The sequence below is a fragment of the Lynx canadensis genome, chromosome B1, assembly GCF_007474595.2.
Source record: "Lynx canadensis isolate LIC74 chromosome B1, mLynCan4.pri.v2, whole genome shotgun sequence".
NCBI lineage: Eukaryota > Metazoa > Chordata > Mammalia > Carnivora > Felidae > Lynx > Lynx canadensis.
Window position 1 is genome coordinate 158,752,933 of NC_044306.2, and position 19,378 is coordinate 158,772,310.

Below are 19,378 nucleotides of genomic sequence, written 5' to 3' on the forward strand. Positions count from 1 at the left end.
TCCCCTACACACTATAAAATGTGAGATTTCTTCTGTTTCTTGCCAGGTAATTGTTCTAAATCTCCAAGTCTGTGGTTGCAAATGTATTTCTTGGGCCAACTCTTTCAGCCCTTCCCCCTCTAATTCCAGGTCTCTGTGATACTGGTGTTGCTTGTTACTCTCAAAGACAAAAATAGGACCCATGTGTCGATGTTCACCATCAACCAAAAGGGACAAGGCCTTTCTTATTGAACTCTATTAAAGAATACACCGCTGCTGCCGATGGTAGTTGCCAAAGCACCAAAACCAAGGCTTCTGCCGAAGGGTTGTTTGCACTGATTTTCATGGTGGAGCGGCCAGGGCCTAATATTAAGGGCACCAATGTTTGCCTCCTGTTATTGCAGACATCAGTGTTTTTTTCTTCCCAATGTTGTAGAAGCTGCTGGCAATAACATACCTGACGGGTATGTGCTCAATTTCTTAAGTAGATAATACTGGAAAGAACAAAGGATATCTTTTTGAAACTCATCGTTCATTTCTCATGGACTTGCCTAAAGACTGAGGTATATGTCACTGGAAGCTGGGTTGAGGGATTAACTAAGTCAAAGCTTTGACCTTTTTCTCTGATGCTGACCCACCATCCTTGAAACAAAACTCTGGATCACAATATCCTTAGTACAAGTTCTCTCTCAGGAGGCACCTTGTTCCCTCATATAAATCTTAGGGTGAATATAACTTACTTTCAAGCTGGGATGCCTGTTACAGAAAGTACTATGACTGAGCAGCTCATCAAATCATCAATGGATTTTAAAGGCTTTAGGATGTGTTTCAGAATAAAGGGTAAGCATGAAAGGACAGCAGCTAGCAGCCTTCTCAGGAGGAACAATATTCAAAGTCCCTTTGATAAAAACCAGGTGACTTTTTTTTCTTTTCATACCTGGAGTTGGGCGACATAGCAAACACTTTCTCCATGCCTCTGAGCCAACGAAATCAGGCACATAGCAGCAGACAGCTGTGACCCCAGGACTCTGATGTTCTGGGATATTTGGAGAGTGGAATATGAGGTAGCTTCTTTATTTAAAGAGTTGTTACAACAGGTCTAGTTTGTCAGTTTGCAGATTTCAAAGCCCCTCACCTGTAGGAGGGCGATGTGTGTTATTGGAAGAGATATGTGGTGCATCTAAAAATAATAACACCAACAGAGAATTAGATAAGTTTAGGATTTGGTGTCACAACACATTTAAGCTACAGGGTGGAGCCACTTATTGCTTTGAGACATCTGACAACCCATCAGGGATTGGATTAAGGACTTCAAAGGAAAGGTTGGATGCTTCCCCAAGTACCTTGTTGGCAAAGTGCAACCAAAGTGTTTGGCTTACTCTTTATTTTAGTGTAACTCAGAGATATTTGTAAAATACTCGAGTCATAAAGAAAAAAAAAACACATTAGCCAGATTGTACTTGAAAGTACATGTATTTTTTTTATATATACAGGTGAAGTCTTTTTTTGTATTTGTTCATTTTCACCTCTTTTTGGAATGTGTCAGGATATACTCTTGGCTAAGCAAAGACATCTTCTCACTTCTGTTCCCAAAGAAAACCAAAGCACAGAATTGGAAGCTGCATTTTTTATTTGACGCTTTTTTTTTTTTTTTTTTTTTTTTTTTTGTATACAAAGCATGAAAGGGGTTCTTTCTTAAGGCAGGGAAATTAAGAATTTAAAGAAGATGAAAGTTATACCACAGGAAATATATGACATTCAAAAACCTATAACAACATTTTTACAGATTGGAGGGGTCATCCATAAAATGTTATCATATTCTCACAGTCAAGAGTGGAAAATGGACTATTAAACTGCTGTCCGTAAAAAAGTGCCCAATATATCTGGCATACTCTATTTTGTAGTTTATTTGGAAGTATTTTTAGAGTTATTTCCCATGCTTTAATGGGATATAAAAGCATAAGCCTGTCAGGAAAGCGTAGTGCAATGCCATATAATTGTTAGATGGATCAGCATTGTCGATGGCTTTATTTGAACTTTATTGATTCACCTTATATTAGGTGATACTCTGGTCCACATAATGCATCTAGCTGTCAAGTTGTAGTAGCTTCCAAACAACCAGATTTCACAATAAATCTACCTCATAGTTTGAGGGAGAGTAAAAATGTGATCGAAGAAGTAACTGCAATAATTATAGGGTCATTAATTCATATCTCGCTGTCTGTCTACATTGCTCTCATACCTAGACATTTCCCTAAGTAGAATTCCTGGATCTTTTTAGAAAATGACATAGGCCATCCAACTCTCTCTAGCTCTCATTTCTAATTAAGAGTGTTCAAAGTCAATGGCTCGGTTAAAGTACATAATATACTGGTTGATTGTTTATTATGTGTCAAGCCACATGGATAAAACAGTAATTTAAAAATTGTACCAATATGTGAAGAAAGTACAGTCTGCTGAGAAAAAGGCATATAAGCACATAAGTATAAGGGCACATGAAAATGCAGTATGAATGTGAGAAAAGAAGTAAAGATAGTTATTTTTCAAACTAAAAAGCTCTCAGCAGAGCACCTGGGTGGCTCAGTAGGTTAAGCATCTGACTTTGGCTCAGGTCATGATCTCATGGTTTGTGAGTTCAAGCCCCGCATTGGGCTCTGTGCTGACAGCTCAGAGCCTGGAGACTGCTTTGGTTTCAATGTCTCTTTCTCTCTCTCTGCCCCTCCCCCACTCACATTCTATCCTTCCCTCTCTCTCAAAAATAAATAAACATTTTTTTTAAAAAAAAAAGCTCTCAGCAAAGTGCCTAGCACACAGTACATGTTCAATAAAGGTTAAAAATTATATTGTTATTAAGTATATCGTTAAATGAGTAGTTTATGCTCTGGGATACCTGGATAGCAAAGGTTAATCAGTTGCTATTAACAGCACTATTTTCATCTGTTAAAGAGTTCAGAAATTATTTCTTAGGTAAAGCAGTCTCTTTTGGCTATCATATTTGTATTGAGAAAGAAAGTAACAAACTATTTGTTTTCATTTTCATGTCATTCTAATTTGTAAATCTGTATACTGTATAATTTTTCACAGTACCAATGATTCTAATAGTGTATCATGAAAAATACAAAAGGACAAAACAAAAGGTGGAACATTCCTTCTTTAAAGGACTTCTTATTTTAGAGAACACTGAAGATGAATTTTTGTCTCCATGAATTTATGAAAGCCTATATGCAGCCTGTAAAATGCTAGTTAGGATTTCTCTCGTGTAGCAAAACACCCATTGTTCTGATATATTCAAGCATTATGGTCTTGATGCACTCTTAATTATTTAACACTTTCTTTTATTTATTGAAATTTCCTTTTGCCATTTGACTTGTACCCTTGGTACATAGAATATGGGTAACAGCTTTATTAATAACACAATATAAACATGAGATGATTAATGTTCTCCAAAGAAACCTAGGTCCCACACCTCCCAGTATTGTTTCTTTAGTCTAGATGAAAGTTTCTGTGTGACACCCACCTCAGGGAGGAAGTGTGTCCATTTAAGCAATGGTTTTGCTAAATATGAATGGCACTCACCTGCAAAGGAGAGCTCACCGTGGGATGAGAGCAGGGTTAGTCTTTGAAGGAGTCCAATGAACAGCATCTATCTTTCTTGCCTGATTCTGAACAAAATGAGATATAGGAAAAGGAGTAAGGCATTTAAGGTGAAACGTAAATTGTTATTATTGCTAATACTGACAAAGACTAGCTAAGGAATATAGTTCAGGGACGAGCAGATGAGACTGCACACTGGGGCTTGCCAAGACAGAGGGAGTGGCCCATCCTATATGGACCCTGTAAGGGGGTGGAATGTTTATAGAGTTTTTATTTTTTTTTTAATTTTTTTTCAACGTTTATTTATTTTTGGGACAGAGAGAGACAGAGCATGAACGGGGGAGGGGCAGAGAGAGAGGGAGACACAGAATCGGAAACAGGCTCCAGGCTCCGAGCCATCAGCCCAGAGCCTGACGCGGGGCTCAAACTCACGGACCGTGAGATCGTGACCTGGCTGAAGTCGGACGCTTAACCGACTGCGCCACCCAGGCGCCCCTATAGAGTTTTTAAAAACAATAACACAACGGGCTAAGCCTTGGTCTGCTTTTTAATCAAAACCATTCATCAGCAATCTTGAACAATGTCACTAATATAGAATTCCTTCCTTTTCTTTCCCCCACCTCCCTCCACCTGGGAAAACTATCACTAATAGCAAACTTATTGACTTAGTTAAAGGTAATCATGTATGAGGGTGGAAAGAGCCTACCTCTAGAGGAATAGAAGGGAACTCTTGCTTCCCAGGAGAAAGAAGAGAGAAATTGAGCTGGGCCTGCTCTGGCCTTTCTTTCCCAACTTAACAACCATATAAATTGTTCCACTTGCAGTGGGACAAAATAAATAAAAAGAGAGTGGACAGGAGTATTAAGTAATCAGAGTCCTTAATCATGGTAGACAACATCAGAAGTGGTAAAGAAAGATCCTTGAAGATGAGACAGATTAATATAATAAGCAAAGATGGAAAGAGGTGAGATGGAAACAAAGTGTGTAGCCTAAAAGTGACTATTCACAAACGCAAAAAGAATATTTTGCTCATTTATTTTGAAGAGGAATAAAATATGTTGGAATCTGGACTATTTGATGAAATGGTCAATGGTGAACAGAAGGATCAAAATACCTTTTGGTATATTTAAAATCATTAGTAAAAATAATTTAATGACTCCCGCTGCAAAAAGAAGACTGATAAGTAAATAGAATATTAGAAAATGGGGTACCTGGGTGGCTCAGTCGGTTAAGTGTCTGACTTCAGCTCAGGTCATGATCTCATGGTACATGGACTTTGAGCCCTGCTTTGGGGTCTGTGCTGACAGCTCAGAACCTGGAGCCTGCTTCAGATTCTGTGTCTCCCTCTCTTTTCATCCCTCCCCACTCATGCTCTGTCTCTCTCTCCCTCTCTCTCTCTCTCTCTCTCTCTCTCTCAAAAACAAACAAAAAGATATAAAAAAAAATAGAATCTTAGAATCTAAAATCTAAAACTTATCTTTTTATTTTGTATTTAATAACTGAATCTCAGCATTTGTCTCAGACTATGACAATTCTCATGTTTTATTACTGGTATGTAAGAACATACTTCTTTCACTTTTAGTTGCACGACTTTTAGTTTTTTATCTTAAAAGAGTGTTGTAGGATTTTGAATCTCAATTTCTCTCCCTAAGTGATCTTTCACTTTAAAAACAGACTAACAAGTAGGTATTTGACATATACTTAAAAAATCTATTTAGGGGAGGAGCCAAGATGATGGAACAGCATGGAAGTTTTTTTGTGTGTCTTGCATCCATGAAATACAGCCAGACCAACACTGAAACATCCTACACACCTAGAAACCTGATCGTAGGATGAACACAACAATCTGTACAACCTGAACCACAGAATTCAGGTACATGGTGAGGAGAGATGAACTTGGGGAGAGAGAAGCCAGGGCGGGCAGGGAGCTGCTTTTGCAGGTGGAGAGAGGATGGAGACTGGGGTGGGGGAGAATATGGGAAAAGCACCCCTCCCCAAAAGCAGCTGAAGAGAAAGTGGAAAATTGGAAACAGCTGCAGGGACTAAACTTAAAAGGGAGAAAGGAGAAAGGAGAGGGCTTAAATTCCATTAAAGACTGTAAACAAGGGGAGCGCAAAGGCTACAACTCCGAAGCTCAATACCTGGTGTTGCTCTGGTGGGAAGGGCGAATCCCCAGGAGCATAGTGGGGTCCGGGAGGTTCTTGGACCACATGGGGAAAAGCAGTTCCACTGCTAGAAGGACATTTGGTAGAGATTGTTGAAGTCACCTGGTCCCAGCAGACCCCAGAAAATGGCCACATTCGCTGGTGCTGGAACAAGGTTGTTAAGGGTGAAGCCTGGTGCCAGATGTTTGTTGTGATTTTCCATAATCTCTGAAACGCTGCTGCTACACTACCTTGTGAACTTTTTCTGGGACAGACTGGGACCTGGCCGCAGTGTCAGGGCAACGGCAGCAGCAGGCATTCCTGGGTGCAGCTGGCATTCAGCCATTGCTCGGTAAGACCCTCCCACAGAGGGGCGAAACAGGTCAAAGCAGCAGTCCTTCAGAAGTAAGGGGCCAGGGAAAACAGCCACACCTGAAACAAAACTCAAGCGAGAGCTACTGCCTGGGCCTGGTTCACGGACAGTGAAGAAGCAGGGAGTGGATGAAAGCTGAAGACAGACGATGGGTGCACAATTGCTGATCAGAGAGAACAGAGTTCCTATACTAGAGACTGGGTAGCTGGGTGATGCCATTTTCACCACTCCCATGCATGCGCATATGCACCTATGAGCCCTGCAACAATCCACCCCAGTAGACTGGCAGCGCCATCTAGTGGAGAACAGTCCTATTACACTGAGCCCCGCCCAACTGGGCCAACCTCGCTCTTCAAGAACAAAGTCTCACTGCCTACTTAGTTTATGGAGTATAAAGCGCTACATAGTCTGACTTCTAGGGGAAAACGAAGTAATTTCAGTCCTATTTCAATCTAGTAGCAGGTCCATCTATTCAATTTTCTTTCTTTTTTCTTTTTTTTCTCTTTTACACTGTTCTTTTTCTTGAATACAGAAAGAGAAAAAATTCATTTTTCTTTTCAATTTTTATTAAAAATATTTTTCTTTATTTTTTTACTATATTTTTTACTTTTGTTTAATTTTTCAAATTCTATCTTACTTACATCTTTCTATTTTAGTCTACTTCAGTGTATTCACCTTTTCAAATTTTCAAACAAGTTTCTTGTTTTCTTTTTTCTATTTTTTGTTTCTTTTCTTTTACTTAAATGCAGGAAGTGAAACACCTCATTTTTACTTTCAATTTGTATTAAAATATTTTTGTTTAAAATTTTTACTATATTTTTTTACTTTTATGTAATTTTTTTCAAATTCTGTTTTACTTCCATCATTTTATTTTAGTCTACTACACTGTATTCACTTTTTCAAATTTTCAAATGATTTTTTTCTTTTTCATTTCTTTCCTTTTCTTGAATACAAACAAAAACTCATTTTTACTTTTAATTTTTATTAAAAATATTTTTCTTTAATTTTTTTCTACTATATTCTTTACTTTTGTGTAATTTTTTTCAAATTCTATTCTACTCCCATCATCTCATTTTAGTCTTGTTCAGTGTATTCATTTTTACAAATTTTGAAACGATTTCTCCCCCCCTTTTTTTCTCTAATCTGTCAAACCACTTTCAACACCCATACCAAAACACACATAGAATCTAGCATAATTTATTAGATTTTGTTTTCTTGTGAGTGTTTTTAATTTTTTAATTTTAATTTTTTATTTAATTAAATTTTATTTTATTTAATTAAAAATTAAAAAATAATTTTTTTTTAATTTTTAAATTTTTAAATTTTAAATTTTAACATTTTTTTAATTTTGATTTTTCTACCTCATTAATTCCTTTTCTCCCTTCAAAATGACAAAACGAAGGAATTCACCCCAGAAGAAAGAGCACAAAGAAATGACAGCCAGGAATTTAACCAACACAGACACAAGCAAGATGTCTGAACCAAAATTTAGAATCACGATGATAAGAATACTAGCTGGAGTCAAAAATAGATTAGAAACACTTTCTGCAGAGATAAAAGAAGTAAAAAATAGAATGAAATGAAAAATGCTATAACTGAGCTGCAATCACAGATAGATGCAGTGGCAGCAAGGACGGATGAGGCAGAACAGAGAATCAGTGATATAGAGGACAAACTTAGAGAATAACGAAGCAGAAAAAAAGAGGAAGATTAAGGCAAAAGAGCACAATTTAAGATTTAAGATATCAGTGACTCATTAAAAGGAACAACATCCGATCATAGGGGTCCTGAAGAGGAAGAGAGAGAAATAGGGGTAGAAGGGTTATGGGAGCAAATCATAGCAGAAAACTTTCCTAACCTGGGGAAAGACACAGACATCAACATCCAGGAAACACAGAGGGCCCCATTAGATTCAACAAAACCGACCATCAACAAGGCATATCATAGTCAAATTCACAAAATACTCAGGCAAGGAGAGAATCATGAAAGCAGCAAGGGAAAAAAAGTCCCTAAACTACAAGGGAAGACAGATCAGGTTGCAGCAGACCTATCCACAGAAACTTGGCAGGCCAGAAGGGAGTCGCGGGATATATTCATTGTGCTGAAGCAGAAAAATATGCAGCCAAGGATTCTTTATCCAGCAAGGCTGTCATTCAAAATAGGAGAGATAAAAAGTTTCCCAGAAAGACAAAAATTAAAGCAGTTTGTGACCACTAAACCAGCCCAGCAAGAAATTTTAAGGGGGAGTCTCTGAGGGGAGAAAAGATGAAAAAAAAAAAAACTCATATATATAGAGAGAGGGACAGAAATAAATAAATAAATAAATAAGTAAATAAATAAATATCAAAAGAAAGATTATAAAGGCCCAGAGAACAACACCAAAAACTCCAACTCTACAAGCATCATAATGGCAATAAATTCATATCTTTCAGTATACACTCTAAACGTCAATGGACTCAATGCTCCAATCAAAAGACATACGGTAACAGAATGGATAAGAAAACAAGATCCATCTATATGCTGTTTACAAGAGACCCACTTTAGACTTTAAGACACCTTCAGATTGGAAGTAAGGGGATGGAGAACCATCTATCATGCTAATGGTCAACAAAAGAAAGCCGGAGAAGCCATACTTATATCAGACAATCTAGACTTTAAAATAAAGACTGTATCAAGAGATGCAGAAGGGCATTATATCATAATCAAGGGGTCTATCCACCAAGAAGACCTAACAATTGTAAACATTTATTTGCCAAATGTGGGACACCAAAATATATAAAACAATTAATCACAAACACAAAGAAGCTCATTGACAGTAATACCATAATAGTAGGAGAATTCAAAACCCCACTCACAGCAATGGACAGATCATCTAATAAAAAAATCAACAAGGAAACAATGGCTTTGAATGACACACTGGACCAGATGGACTTAATGGATATTCAGAACATTTCATCCTAAAGCATCAGAATATACATTCTTCTCCAGTGCACATGGAACGTTCTCCAGAATAGACCACATGCTGGGACACAAATCAGCCCTAAGTAAGTGCAAAAAGATCAAGATCATACCGTGCATATTTTTAGACCACAACCCTATGAAACTCGAAATCAACCACAAGAAAAAAATTGGAAAGGTAACAAATACCTGGAAACTGAAGAACATCTTACCAAAGAATGAATGGGCCAACAAAGAAGTTAAAGAGGAAATTAAAAAGTATATGGAAGTCAATGAAAAGATAACACCACAACCCAAAACCTCTGGGACGCAACAAAGGTGTCATCAGAGGAAAGTGTACAGCAATCCAGGCCTTCCTAAACAAGGAAGAAAGATCTCAGATACACAACCTAACCTTACGCCTTAAGGAGCTGGAAAAAGAACAGCAAATTACACCCCAAACCCAGCAGAAGACAGGAAATAATAAAGATTAGAGCAGAAATTAATGCTATTGAAACCAAAAAAGCAGTAGAACAGATTAATGAAACCAGAAGCTCGTTCTTTGAAAGAATTAACAAAATTGATAAACCACTAGCCAGTTTGATCAAAAAGAAAAAAGAAAGGACCCAAATAAATAAAATCAAGAATGAAAGAGGAGAGATCACAATAAACACAGCAGAAATAAAAACAACAATAAGAGAATATTATGAGCAATTATATGCCAATACAATGGGCAATCTGGAAGAAATGGACAAATTCCTAGAAACATATACACTACCAAAACTGAAACAGGAAGAAATAGAAAATTTGAACAGACCCATAACCAGTAAGGAAATCGAATTAGTAATCAAAAATCTGCCAAAAAACAGGAGTCCAGGGCCAGATGGCTTTCCAGGGGAATTCTACCAAACATTTAAGGAAGAGTTAACAACTATTCTCTTGAAGGTGTTCCAGAAAATAGAAATGGAGGGATAACTTCCAAACTCTTTCTATGAGGCCAATGTTACCTTGATTCTAAAACTAGACAGGCACCCCACTAAAAAGAACTATAGACCAATTTCCCTGATGAACACGGGTGCAAAAATCTTCAACAAGATATTAGCCAACCAGATCCAACAATACATTAAAAAAATTATTCACCATGACCAAGCGGGATTTATACCTGGGATGCAGGGCTAGTTCAATATCTGCAAAACAATTAACATGATTCATCACATCAATAAGAGAAAGGACAAGAACCATATGATCCTCTCAATAGATGCAGATAAAGCATTTGACAAAATACACTATCCTTTCTTGATAAAAACCCTCAAGAAAGTAGGGATAGAAGGAGCATACCTCGAGATCATAAAAGCCATATATGAACGACCCAATGCTAATATCATCCTCAATGGGGAAAAGTGAGAGCTTTCCCCCTAAGGTCAGGAACAAGACAGAGATGTCTGCTCTCGCCACTGTAATTCAACATAGTATTGGAAGTCTTAGTCTCTGCAATCAGACAACACAAAGCAATAAAGGCATCCAAATCGGCCAGGAGGAGGTCAAATTTTCACTATTTGTAGATGACATGATACTGTATATGAAAACCCCAAAAGATTCCACCAAAAACTGCTAGAATTGATACATGAATTCAGCAAAGTTTCAGGATATAAAATCAATGCACAGAAATCGGTTGCATTCCTATACACCACAATGAAGTGCAAGAAAGAGAAATCAAGGAATTGATACCATTTACAGTTGCAAAAAAAAAAACAATAAAATACCTAGGAATAAATCTAACCAAAGAGGTGAAAAATCTATACACTGAAAACTATAGAAAGCTTATGAAAGAAATTGAAGAAGACACAAGAAAAGTGTAAAAAGGCTCCATGTTCCTGGATAGGAAGAACAAATATTGTTAAAATGTCAATATTACCCAAAGCAATCTACATATTCAATGCAATCCTTATCAAAGTAACACCAGCATTCTTCACAGAGCTAGGACAAATAATCCTAAAATTTGTGTGGAACCAGAAAAGACTCCGAATAGCCAAAGCAATCTTGAAAAAGAAAACCAAAGCAGGAGGCATCACAATCCCAGACTTCAAGCTATACTACAAAGCTGTAATCATCAAAACAGTATGGTACTGGCACGAGAACAGACACTCAGATCAATGGAACAGAATAGCGACCCCAGAAATGGACCCACAAACGTATGGCCAACTAGTCTTTGACAAAGAAGGAAAGAATATCCAATAGAATAAAGACAGTCTCTTCAGCAAGTGGTGCTGGGAAAACTGGACAGCGACATGCAGAAGAATGAACCTGGACCACTTTCTTACACCATGCACAAAAATAAACTCAAAATGGATGAAAGACCTCAATGTAAGACAGGAAGCCATCAAAATCCTTGAGGAGAAAGCAGGCAAAAACCTCTCTGATATTGGCCGCTGCAACTTCTTACTCAATGCATCTCTGGAGGCAAGGGAAACAAAAGCAAAAATGAACTACTGGGACCTCATCAAAATAAAAAGCTTCTGCACAGTGAAGGAAACAATCAGCAAAACTAAAAGGCAACCGACAGAATGGGAGAAGATATTTGCAAATAACATATCAGATAAAGGATTAATATCCACAATCTATAAAGAACTTATCAAAATCAACACCCAAAAAACAAAGAATCCAGTGAAGAAATGTGCAAAAGCCATGAATAGACACTTCTCCAAATAAGACATCCATAGCCAACCGACACATGAAAAAATGCTCAACATCACTCATCATCAGGGAAACACAAATCAAAACCACTATGAGATATCACCTTACACCTGTCAGAATGGCTAATATTAACAACTCAGGCAACAACAGATGTTGGTAAGGATGTGGAGAAAGAGGATCTCTTTTGCATTGTTGGGGGAATGCAAGCTGGTGCAGCCACTCTGGAAAATAGTATGGAGGTTCCTCAAAAAACTAAAAATAGAACTACCCTTTGGACCCAGCAATTGCACTACTAGGCATTTATCCATGGGATACAGGTGTGCTGTTTTGAAGGGACAACTGCACCCCCCATGTTTATAGCAGCACTATCAACAATAGCCAAAGTATGGAAAGAGCCCAAATGCCCATCGATGGATGAATGGATAAAGAAAATGTGGTATACATATATACAATGGATTATTATTCGGCAATCAAAAAGAATGAAATCTTGCCATTTGCAACTATGTGGATGGAACTGGAGGGTATTATGCTAAGTGAAATTAGTCAGTCAAAGAAAGACAAAAATCATATGACTTGACTCATATGAGGACTTTAAGAGACACAACAGATGAACATAAGGGAAGGGAAACAAAAATAATATAAAAACAGAGAGGGGGACAAAGCAGAAGAGACTCATAAATATGGAGAACAAACTGAGGGTTGCTAGAGGGGTTGTGGAAGGGGGGATGAGCTAAATGGGTATGGCGCACTAAGGAAGCTACTCCTGAAATAATTGTTGCACTAATTGGGTGTAAATTTTTAAAAAAAGAAAAAATAATAAGTTAATTTAAAAAAAAGAAAAAATATTTATTATAAGGTAACATTTATATTTAAAATTTTAAATGCCTAGGTATGTTATATAATCTGAATTTTTATGGCTTGTGGTATTTAAAGTTTTTCTAGGACTAGTTTCTAAGGTTCTGATATTTAGTTTTAGATTGCATGTATGTATGTATTATGTATGTATGTATGTAGAATTAGAATTAGACTTTCCTGTTTTGAGACAATAGTAGCTTTGGAATTAAACATTAATCCAAATGAAATTCTTTAAGTCCATAAAGGGGCTTCAAGAGTAAATATTTATTGGTATATATTAAGTTATGAAATAAAAAAATTTTGAGGCAAAATGCATGTTAATAAATGTGTAATGCTTCCAGAAGTTATATTTTATAAATATTAGATGCCATGAGAAAATGGAACTTTGTACTGATTTCTTTCTATACAATCTCAAAACATCTTCAGCTCTTCAATGCAAAGAGATGCATAGTCAGTTTATAATTGTTTTCTGCTCTACCATTATTTACTTTTTAATAACATAAGAAAAGTCTGTCTGAGCCACTACTTTATTCATTTGCTCAACAATTTTTTTATTGAACATCTACCATGTGTTGTGAGCACTCTTCTAGGAATCTGAGAACAAAAAGGAAAGTCATCCATGTCTTATGGAGCTCATGTCCTAGTTGAAGGACACAGAAATAAAAAGTAGTAGGTGTAATAAATAAATTTCCATGGATATATTACAAAGTGGTAGTTTCTAGAATATAAAATAAAAAGGTGCAGAATGAGAGGGATGTGGAATGTTGGAGATGGGATGGCACAATTACAAATAAGATGATCAAAGCAATCTTCACTGAGAAAGTGACATGTGAACCATGACTTTATAAGAGATGAGAAGGGTGGAATGGTAGAAAGCAATCCCAGGAAGGGGGAGTATGAAGGCTCTCTGTGAGAGGTTTACAATGAGGTCAGTTTGATAGAAGCAGAGTCAGTAAGGAAGAGTAGTAGAAGAGGATTTAGGATAGGAGAGGCCAGATCAAACAGAGCTTCAAAACATCATATGAACTTTAGTCATTACCAAGTATAACAGAAGAGGCCATAGAATTATTCTGGAAAGATGGAACTATCAGCAATAGTGATTTAAAAAGTTTGTGAGAGAAGCAGAGTTTTGAATGGTGGAGGAAGGATTTAATTTAATATTAGACATACTGGGTTTGAAAGATCTTTCAGACATCTAAGTGGAGTAGTCAAAGTAGGGGGATGGATATTTGCAGCTCAGGAGAGTGGTGCACCATGGAGATAAATGTTTGAGACAAGCACACAATGTGGATAGCCATTAGAGTGGATGAAATTAACAGAGAAGTGAGCATAAATCAGAAGATGAGTAGACATAAGAGAGACCTGGACCACTCTGACATTAAAGGATCAGGGAAGGAAAACCAGAAAAGGAAGCAGGGAAGGAGCAATCTCTGAGGAAGTTTGCCAACCTAAAATCCAGAGAAAGAAAAAAAAGGAGAGTGACCAACCAATATGTCATTGGCTGCCATCTTCTATTAAGACAAGGACCAAGAAATGACTTTATTAACATGGAGATCACTGCTCCAATTGAAAAGACTGGTTTTAAAAGGAAACAGAAAACTAACTTGGGTAAGTTTAAAAGAGGTTAAGAGAAGAAAAATTTAGGGCAGTAAATACAGGCAACTCTTGTAAAGAATTTTGCTACAAACATGAGCTTGAACATGAAGAAACAACTAAAAGAAGAATGAGAATCAATATCACTTTTGTAATATGGGAAAAACAAGAGCATGTTTGTCTGCTAATAGGATTGATCCAGAAGAGAGGAAAGAAATTGTGATGTTAGATACTAGAGGAAAGAACTGCTGGAGAGTTGACCTGGAACAAGAAATCAAGCTCAGATTGAAGGATTAGCTTGAGATTGGAGCAAGAGTTCATTCACTACTACACCACATTCATGGATATAGATGAGAATAAAAAAATAAATGTGAATGTGGGAATCTGTGGGTATTTTAATTATTATTATTATTTGCTTTAAATTCTTCAGCTAAGCAAGGAGGAATTTCAAGAGCTGAGAGTAGGATGACAGAGAAATGGTGGAGTATGAGAAAGGGGAAGATGAGTAATAAGTCTCCAGAAAAAAAAGGAGACAAAGAGCTGAGGGCGGGTGGGTGAGAGAAACTTGCTATTACAGCCAGACAAAATTAAGAAAATAGTCAAGATCAATTCTAATAAAATTAAAGGGAGAGCTATCACATATATCATCCTATGTATGCAAAAGTTCTCAAAAAAGACCTTGGGCTAGGGGAGTATAGGTCAATGTGACAGAAATTCCCTAACTAGAAGAGACCTTAGTGCAGGAATGGAATTAGAATTAGAATTTAGAATTAGAATTTAGTTCATGTTCAGGAACTATTTCGGGGCCACGGTGATACCATCACTGTGGCCGCTGCATCATATTTAGAGCAGTGCGTATGGGTCAGGTGCTGAGCTGGAGTTTAGAATTATTACTTCATCTATCCTTCACTGCAAAATTATAAAACAAAAATAAATATATGTATTTGTAGACTAGCAAAGTGACATTTAGAGGAGTTCAGTAACTTGCCTAAAGCTCAAGCTTGTAAGACGTTGGCACAGCCTCAAATACATGCAGTTACACACACTTTCACTTCTCAACTACTTCTTGAAGAATAAATTTTCATTTTACCAATAGCTTCTTTCAGAATCTGATTTACTTCATTTAATTAGTCTAAAGCCACCCCACTTACTCTAAAATAATCATTTGGTCCTTTGAATCCCATAAGTATTCTGTTTTGTGGAGATGTAATTCAAGTGTAAGTAATCATGTATAATTTCATGTGTTGCTACTGAAAAATTTGGAAAATACATTCATATTTATTTTTCCATTTCAACTGTACTTCAATAAAAATGAAATAGAATAAAATAAAATAAATAAACAATACATCCATATTTCCATCAACATCTTAAGACCTTTATTCATATCCCCTCTTGGAAAATATCTACCCAAACTGAAAATCCTGTCTCTCTTTGTCTCCGTCTTTTATCTCTTTGCTTCTTCTGTTCTTTCTAAAGACCTGGTTGTACCCTGACATTTCCTAATTCATTTTTGCTGACCTTCTACATTTCAGTTTATCCTTTCCATCCCCACTGTTACAGGTCTTTCCTTGATGATCAGTCTCCATATATGTCACTTTGAAGATTTCCTGCTATGACTTTCAGAAATAATGGCTCAAAATTCCTTTATCTGCTGACATGGCCCCCTTTTCTTCCTTTGTTATCATCACTATGACGCAGCTCAGACCCTAAATTCCAGTGTTAGGAAACGCCCTAGCTAACTTATATGTATGCATTTAGCATTTATCCTAAGCAATAATTTATTTAGAATCTACCCTTTGCCAGGTAGTGACATGCCTGGATAAAATCACATGCTTCTATATTACCAAACCAAAAATGCTTTAAATAATAAAAACCAAGAGATAAGAAAGTCACCCCAGAATCGGGCTAATATTAGAAGTTTTAGGATCTAAATTCAGCAACTGGTGTCAAAACCAAAAACAAAAAATGTATAGTCAATATCATCTTAGAAAGAGATACAAATTCTCTAATAAGTCTACACAGGGAGTTTTTTTCTGTTATTGTCTCTTCAGTTGAACACCAGAATGCCTTAGATCTGAGAGTCAAACAGTATGAAAAATAAGTATCTTTATTACTCAGGATAGTGAGGTTCTCAGATGATGAGAAGCACATGGGAATTGAGACTGACTGAGGGAAGAGCAGATCCATGCCTGCCCTCTTAGATTTATTTGGGCAGAAGCTCATTAGATAGAATGGCAGCCAGGGTACTACGGATACTATATATACCCTATATGGAATTTAGGGTATAAACCGTTATAGCTTTTTCTGTTTATTTATTTTTATTTATTCATTTATTTGTTTACACCAGGAGCCAAATTAAATGTGCCTATGCTTTTTTTTAAGCTTTTATTTTAATTCCAGTCAGTTAACAGACAGTGTTCTATTAGTTTCAGCTGTATGATACGGAAGCAACACTTCCATACATCACCCAGTGCTCCTCATGATAAGTACACTCCTTAATCCCCATTACCTCTCTAACCCATCCATTCACCCCCGTCCCCCCTGGTAACCATCAGTTTGTTCTTTATAATTAATAATCTACAGGGGTGCGCCTGGATGACTCAGTCAGTTAAGCGTCAGACTCTTGGTTTTAGCTCAAGTCATGATCTCACAGTTGAGCCGTGAGTCAGGCTCCTTGCTGACCATAGAGCCTGCTTGGTATTCTCTCTCTCTCTCTCTCTCTGTCTCTCTCTGTCTCTCTCTGTGTCTCTCATTCTCTCTGCCACCCCCCCTCCACTCATGCTCTCTCTCTCTCAAAATAAATAAACTTAAAAAAAAAGAGTCGGTTTCTTGATTTTTCTCTCTCATTTTCCCTTTGTTTGTGTGTATTGTTTCTTAAATTCCACATATGAGTGAAATCATATGGTATATGTCTTTCTCTGACTTATTTCACCTAGCATTATACTTTCTAACTTCATCTTTGTCATTGGGAATGGCCATATTTCATTCTTTTTTATGTCTGAATAATATTACATATATATATATGTATATATATGTAATAAATATAAATCTATATATATATATATTATATATATATAAATATCTATATATATATATATAAATAAATAAAATCTATATATATATATATAGAATGGAATTAGAGAAAAGTTTTATATCCACCTCTGAAATCCTAGAAGCCCCTTCCCAGCTGCCTCCTCAAGACAGAACAGAAGACACTCACAGAGCTGCCAGAGAAAGCTCAAACCTGCTCACTGCTTCCTCAGGCATGGCTACTTTGCTCCCTGGTACTCACCCCAAAGGAGTATGTGAAGAAGGGCCCCTCATAGACATGCCTGGTGAGGCCAGCCAGCCCTGAAGACACTTCTGGTTCTGGAACATTATCCTGACCAGCCCTCTGAAGCCTGGAGGGGCCACATCCCCAAGTCCTCAGAAGGAAGAAGCTGATGGACAAAGGGCCACCTCTTGGAGGAGCCGGCCATAGGGCTGGAATTTGATTTCTCTGACAATGTCATCAGCAAAAGTTTGCCCCCACAAGGAAACTGAGGAAAAGACGTGGCCTTAAGCCTCCTTCTAGGATACCAGAGGCAAGGCAGGAAAATGCACCTGAGGAGGTGGGTGTGGGGCCCATTCCCCTTCTCCAGGGGTCTTACAACCTGGACTGAAACAAGCTGGATGACCTGAACTTTAAGTCATTTGAAAGTGGAGGGGAGGCCCAGCCCCCAGAATAGGCCAGCAGGGCCTGTGGCCAGGCATCTGCATGCTGGTCTGGAGGCCACGGGGCACTTCCCTCCAAGCCATAAGGTGCCTTCAGCCTGGGTAGATGACACACCTGGGATGCACACCGCCTCAGGGACCCTGGGCACAGTGGGTAAGGAAGAAGCTGCCAACTGTGCCAGTACATCAGTGTCCCCTACTCCTAGGCGTGAACTGGAGCCTGCCACAGACCTGGTCGAGGAACACTTCAGAAACCTAGCTGAGGCTCAGGAGCCAATGCAGATTATCTGGAGCAGTTTGGGAGTTCCTCATTTAAGAAGTCAGACCCGAGAAAAGAGTCCTTGTAACTCAAGTTTGACCCATTCCTGAAGGATAGTCCTCACACCGGTGCCTGTGGCTCCAGGGACCAGAAGTGCACAGAACATGGCCGTGCCTTCCTGGGTAAGCCCTCCTGAGGGGAAGCTAAGGGTACTTGACTTCCCAGGAGCCCTAGGTACTCCCGTGCTGGACACCCCTCGATATGTCATTGGATCTAGGGGTCCACTGCTGCCCGTGGGGTCCATCATGGACTTGCTACAGTATAGCTAGAAGGATGTGGGTAGAGCAGTGGAAATCATGCGAGAGGAGAACATGTTGCTAAGGAGCCAGTGTGAGGCATTCCATGCAAAGAATCCGAAGATAGGGAAGATAATGGGCAGGTTTGAAGGAATTGTGTACCAGGCAATGGAGGAGGCTCAGAAACAGAGGGAACTTGCAAAAGCTGAGATCCAGATGATTCTGAAGGAAAAAGACCAACTCACTGCAGACCTGAGCTCCATGGAAAAGTCTTCCTCTGACCTCTTCAAGAGGTTTGAGAAATAGAAGGAGATGATCAAGGGGTATCCCATGAATGGAGAATCACTGAAGAAGTGTCTCAAAGATTACATAGCAGAATTGAAAACAAAGGCCAGAGGTACCAGGCTCTGAAGTCCCACGCAGAGGAGAAACTCCAGCTCGCAAAGGACAAGATCACTCAGGCGTGCAGTAAGGCCCAAGTCAAGGCCTTGGCCTTCCAGGTAAGCCTGAGAAAGGAACAGATGCACATCCACTCACTGGAGAAGACATTGAGCAAAAGACTAAGAAAAAGGAGGAACTACTTGAATCTGTGATGACTTCATCTCCAAGATGGGAAAGGTCTGATGTGGAAGCCCCTTCCCCAGCCCCCAAGTGCCTGTGTCTGTGTCTGTCTGATTGTGTGTCTGTGGAAGGTTTCATGTTATTTCTTTTCTCTTAACCTCACCTCAGTTCTAAAATTGATTGCATTAACAAGAAGACTAAATAAAGTTTCCCTTCAGTTTGCGTGTCTATATATCTACTATCATATAGTAGATAGATATCACTTCTTTTTCTTTATCTATTCATCTATTGATGGACAAAGGCTGTTTCCATAATTTGGCTATTGTAATAATGTTGCTATAACCATAACATAGGGGTGCAGGTATCTCTTTGAATTAGT

At 38.1% G+C, this 19,378-nt stretch overlaps 1 pseudogene; it reads left to right on the forward strand.

Moving 5' to 3' along the window:
- Nucleotides 1-17,299: 17,299 nt before the first annotated feature.
- Nucleotides 17,300-19,062, forward strand: LOC115513072 (annotated as a pseudogene).
- Nucleotides 19,063-19,378: the final 316 nt, after the last annotated feature.